This window comes from Pan troglodytes, chromosome 9, assembly GCF_028858775.2.
Source record: "Pan troglodytes isolate AG18354 chromosome 9, NHGRI_mPanTro3-v2.0_pri, whole genome shotgun sequence".
Classification (NCBI taxonomy): Eukaryota; Metazoa; Chordata; class Mammalia; order Primates; family Hominidae; genus Pan; species Pan troglodytes.
This window is the reverse complement of record NC_072407.2, coordinates 93332885-93338884: the sequence shown is the minus strand read 5'-3', so window position 1 is coordinate 93338884 and position 6000 is coordinate 93332885. Positions and strand designations below refer to the sequence as shown.

Below are 6000 nucleotides of genomic sequence, written 5' to 3'. Positions count from 1 at the left end.
GTGTTTCCATATTTGGCACCAGCTGCAATATTAGGCAAAAGCATTGACTTATAGAATGCAGTATATGGTGTTAGGTGGCACATGGGAAACATAATGTCTGAGATGTGTCGGACAAGTCTGAAGTCTGGGTGCTGCCCAGAGGCCCCACTTTTCTTTCCCATAAGAGCCACCATTTTGCTTGAAATGCTATTTTCTACCATGCCTACCTGGTTGGCTCCAACTCCTCCTGCAGGATATAGAGGAGATGCTCCCTTTCCTGGAATATCTTTCCTGACCCCTCTATCTCTAATGAAAAGTTCTTTCATCTGATGCTATAATGCGCTGGGTTATCTCATTCATTGATTGAGCAATTATAGAACACTGTACTCTTAGAAATTAGAAAGGAATCACATTGTAATCACCTTCTTTGTTCAAATACCAACTCCTCGCCCAAACCTAGGAAACTATTTCTGGGCTGGCAAAATCTACCTATAGACAAATAAGCATTTGTTGACACATAATTTTTTTCATTTTTGTTTTTGTTTATTTCTATGCCTATATCCACCAAAAGATTATCATCAATTTGGAGGTTTAAATTTGCAACTTGTAAGTTTTACATTCTCAGAGATCAGAACATCTCCTGAATTTTATAAAAGAAATTAAGAGAGAAAAGGATAGCTAAAGAATGCATGCTTTAAGTGCTTGACCAAGTAGACATTTAATAATCTTTCAGGCTGTGTGACAAACATAACTCTTCATATTTCATCAGCTACACTAATCCTGTTCTCAGTACAACTCTGTAGACCCAGGCCTGATTATTAGGGAAAACAATATATTGTTTCTATGATATGTTGATTGTTAATAATTGTGGTCAACTAAACCATATTACACATATTAAAATCTATTCCCTAGTAGTCATCATTTTCTTCAGTTCTACTGGCTCCAGACAGTCTGGCATTGAATCAATTCTTTGTTCTGTGGAAGAAAAAAGAAGTATTTTTAGAACAGGAATGATTAAAAATAAACTAATATCATTCCACCTGGAGTTTATTTGTAAGAAACCATCTGGCCATGCTTGGATCAATACTATCAGGAAGCTTGAAAAATTAAGCTAGTATGATAACTTTCCTTGGTGACTGGTTATTAAAAGAAAATAAGGTGGTACTTATTTTGAGGGGGCTTCTTTTAATAAAAGCTTGTGCTTCCCTGAATCTTAAATATAAAATGTAGATTTCCATGAGAGGACTGGAGACCTTAGAAATGATTCAAGTCAGGTGTTAGATAATGTCACAACATTATGTGATATATTAGAGAATGCCACAGGATGTTGAAATGTAGTATACATAGTTTTTTAACTATAGAGAAACCATTTGTAAAAGCAGAAGGAAATCAAAATATGAGAATGTTTATTAATTGTGATGATTTATTCAGTAATAGTTATGGAGACTATATTATGTGTCAAACACTATGCTGAGCATCGAAAAGATTTAGGAGAGATGAAATTATCTCCTCAAGAGAGTACACTGTAGTGTGGCAAGGGGAAAAAGCAACAGGTAAAAAATTATTATAAAGTATGAGATAATAGTATAGTTGAGGTGTGTATAACATGGACAGGGATGCAAAGGAAGGCCACACAACTTGCAGTAGTATAAGGAGTTCTTAGAAAACTCTATAGAGTAGGAAATGCTCGCCCTGAGCCTTAAAAAATAAAATAAATGGACATATCTGCAAAGTAGATAAAGGATTCCAGTAGGAGAAACCAGATGGGCTAAGACAAAATCAAAGCATAATAATTTTGCAGAATGAGTAGTAATTTGGTACAGCTAAAGAATAGGGTTTCTTAAAGCTGGTATCAGTTTTGCAAATGTGGATTTAAATTTAATCTTAAGAGTATACCCCAATTAAGTAAGCTAAACATTTTTCAGCAATTAACTTCACATACATAAATATGAAGCAAAACCCACAGAGATTCTTAAGCATATGCAAATGAGAGAAACAAACTTTATTTGGGGTACCTGGGAATGTTATATCATCCTTGTGGTGTTCATAGGTTAAGTGATTAGACAATTGAGAGCATTGACTTTGGAGGCAGAAAAAGCTATTGTCACATCCTCACTTTGCCACTTATTACCTGGGTGACTTTGGGAACATTACATAAACTGCTTAATGTTAGTTTACTTGGCACACAAGATAATGTAAATAATAAACTCTTCTTGCAGAGGTATGCCTGGAACCTAGTAGGTCTTCAGGGAATAACAGCTATTATCTTTGTCATGCTGCTAATTACAATATTTTCAATTTGGTCTAGAAGAAGTATTACTATAACAAATAAGACATTGCACTTAGAGAATACACAACATTTTTTTTTATTATACTTTAAGTTCTAGGGTACATATGCACAATGTGCAGGTTTGTTACATATGTATACATGTGCCATGTTGGTGTGCTGCACCCATTAACTCGTCATTTACATTAGGTATATCTCCTAATGCTATCCCTTCCCCCTCCCCCTACCCCACAACAGGCCCCAGTGTGTGATGTTCCCTTTCCTGTGTCCAAATGTTCTCATTGTTCAATTCCCACCTATGAGTGAGAACATGTGGTGTTTGATTTTTTTGTCCTTGCGATAGTTTGCTGAGAATGATGGTTTCCAGCTTCATCCATGTCTCTACAAAGGACATGAACTCATCCTTTTTATGGCTGCATAGTATTCCATGGTGTATATGTGCCACATTTTCTTAATCCAGTCTATCATTGATGAACATTTGGGTTGGTTCCAAGTCTTTGCTATTGTGAATAGTGCTGCAATAAACATACGTGCGCATGTGTCTTTATAGCAGCATGACTTATAATCCTTTGGGTATATACCCAGTAATGGGATGGCTAGGTCAAATGGTATTTCTAGTTCTAGATCCCTGAGGAATCGCCACACTGACTTCCACAATGGTTGAACTAGTATACAGTCCCACCCACCAACAGTGTAAAAGTGTTCCTATTTCTCCACATCTTCTCCAGCACCTGTTGTTTCCTGACTTTTTAATGATTGCCATTCTAACTGGTGTGAGATGGTATCTCATTGTGGTTTTGATTTGCATTTCTCTGGCCAGTGATGATGAGCATTTTTTCATGTGTCTGTTGGCTGCATAAATGTCTTCTTTTGAGAAGTGTCTGTTCATACCATTTGCCCACTTTTTGATGGGGTTGTTTTTTTCTTGTAAATTTGTTTGAGTTCTTTGTAGATTCTGGATATTAGCCCTTTGTCAGATGAGTAGATTGCAAATATTTTCTCCCATTCTGTAGGTGCCGGTTTTCTTTTACTGTGCAGAAGCTCTTTAGCTTAATTAGATCCCATTTGTCAATTTTGGCTTTTGTTGCCATTGCTTTTGGTGTTTTAGACATGAAGTCCTTGCCCATGCCTATGTCCTGAGTGGTATTGCCTAGGTTTTCTTCTAGGGTTCTTATGGTTTTAAGTCTAACATTTAAGTCTTTAATCCATCTTGAATTTTTGTATAGGGTGTAAGGAAGGGATCGAGTTTCAGCTTTCTACATATGGCTGGCCAGTTTTCCCAGCACCATTTATTAAATAGGGAATCCTTTCCCCATTTCTCGTTTTTGTCAGGTTTGTCAAAGATCTGATGGTTGTAGATGTGTGGTATTATTTCTGAGGCTTCTGTTCTGTTCCATTGGTCTATATCTCTGCTTTGGTACCAGTACCATGCTGTTTTGGTTACTGTAGCCTTGTAGTATAGTTTGAAGTCAGGTAGTGTGATGCCTCCAGCTTTGTTCTTCTGGCTTAGGATTGACTTGGAAATGAGGGCTCTTTTTTGGTTCCATATGAACTTTAAAGTAGTTTTTTCCAATTCTGTGAAGAAAGTCATTCGTAGCTTGATGGGGATGGCATTGAATCTGCAAATTTCCTTGGGCAGTATGGCCATTTTCACTATATTGATTCTTCCTATCCATGAGCATGGAATGTTCTTCCATTTGTTTGTGTCCTCTTTTATTTTATTGAGCAGTGGTTTGTAGTTCTCCTTGAAGAGCTCCTTCACATCCGTTGTAAGTTGGATTCCTAGGTATTTTATTCTCTTTGAAGCAATTGTGAATGGGAGTTCACTCCTGATTTTGCTCTCTGTCTGTTACTGGTGTATAAGAATGCTTGTGGTTTTTGCACATTGATTTTGTATCCTGAGACTGCTGAAGTTGCTTATCAGCTTAAGGAGATTTTGAGATGAGACGATGCGGTTTTCTAAATATACAATCATGTCATCTGCAAACAGGGACAAGACAGGGATGCCCTCTCTCACCACTCCTATTCAACATAGTGTTCAAAGTTCTGGCCAGGGCAGTCAGGCAGGAGAAAGAAATAAAGGGTATTCAATTAGGAAAAGAGGAACACAACATATTTTCTAGTCAGTCAAACTTACGGGCAGGGCATCTTCGTCCCATGTGGGGCTATCCTTTTTACTAAAAATGTCTCAAGCGAGTCAGAAACTACAAGAGCAGAATTGTTATAATGTGAGTATAACTTTTGAGTCCTTTTCCACTACTGACTTCGTATTTCATGTCCCGTTCAAGCTTTGCTGTTTTATTCATAGAAATAGGCAACATAAACAGAGATATGGCCACAAAGTGAAGTGGTGATACAATTTTTTTCAGTGTAATGATCAATTATTAAATATATAAAATGTAATAAACAGCTTTCCAAGCTTTTGAACAATGATTACTAATTGATTAGTTAAATTATCTTATGTAATTTAGACCACAATTTCAAACCAGTATATCTTATTCCTACTTATTAACTACTTTTAAGATAGAATATATATAAATACAATAATTTCAAAACTATTCCTAGAGTTATAATAAAGCCTGAGACATCAACACTGATTTTAATTCATATTTCTCTTTCAGATCTTATGTTTTTCAAATGTTATACTTATTTTGAGAGCTTAGTAGGGTTTTATTATTTTGATGCTTTCCTAGGGTTTCTGTAATGTCATTAATTAAAAGTCTCATAATATAATACGTAAAACTTTGCTGTAGGAAAATAAAGGACTCCATTTAATGTTCCTACAAACAGGTCTAATATCTCAACCAATAAATAAATCAAGTGATGATGTTCTTATTGTTATTGCTCTGTTATATATTGAAGGGTTAACCTGTCACAGGCACTATGCTAATGGCTGTAAAAAATGCGTCCTTATTAATTTTCAGGACATCCTTGTGAGTTAGCTACTGTAATAATCTGCATTTTAGAGGTAGGAAAATTGAGGCTTAAAGTGGTTAAGTTTGATCTCACCCAAGGTCAAACATTTAGTAAGTGGTAGATCTAGAACCAGAATCCAGCCTATATTCTAACTCTCATAAAACTAACTGCTATGTTCAGGATAAAATTATATTATTGTAAATATAGAATATTTTGTGCAATTATAAAAAGGGCAGGAAATAAATGTCTCTATTTGCAATGTCTTTTTCGTGGCCTTGTTCTAATGTGTAGAAGTCTTGAAGGAGAAGACTGCAAACACGGTACATCCCCTAGCCTTTATACATCATATTATTCTTCCCTCTGATCATATATTAAGAAATATTTATTGAACAGCTACTTTGAATTAGGAACCGGGGTTTCTGTGATGCTCAAAGCACGTTTGCTACCTTTTCAGCTCTATAGAATGTACAATAATAAGAAAAATAGGGTTAAGCAATGCTTATAATACATTATGACAAGTGGTACATAACAATATTTGAAGGCATGAATAACTCTGCCTAGGTTGCAATTAACAAATTTCTTATTTGATAAACTGTATTGTAATAGGATAGTGCTATAGTGACAAATATAATTGATTTTTTTTTTTAGCTGGGCCATGAAAGAGTGCTTATAAGGTTAACTAATAGCCACGTACATTTCTGCCAGAATTACTGTATAAGGCATATTTATGGATTCATTTTAACTATAAATCAAAAAGCAAATGCCTGGGCTGCCTCCAATTTTGAGCAAGTGCCAACAACTCTAGAGTCTCCCTTACA

General features: G+C 35.6%; 1 long non-coding RNA gene across 1 annotated transcript in view; it reads right to left on the bottom strand.

The window, feature by feature from the left end:
• Positions 1 to 489: 489 nt before the first annotated feature.
• The window catches only part of LOC129136356 (uncharacterized), a 70392-nt gene continuing 64881 nt past the window's right edge, over positions 490 to 6000 (bottom strand). The window contains exon 5 of the long non-coding RNA XR_008537914.1: positions 490 to 954. This is a non-coding gene — a long non-coding RNA (uncharacterized LOC129136356). The remainder of the gene's footprint in view (positions 955 to 6000) is intronic.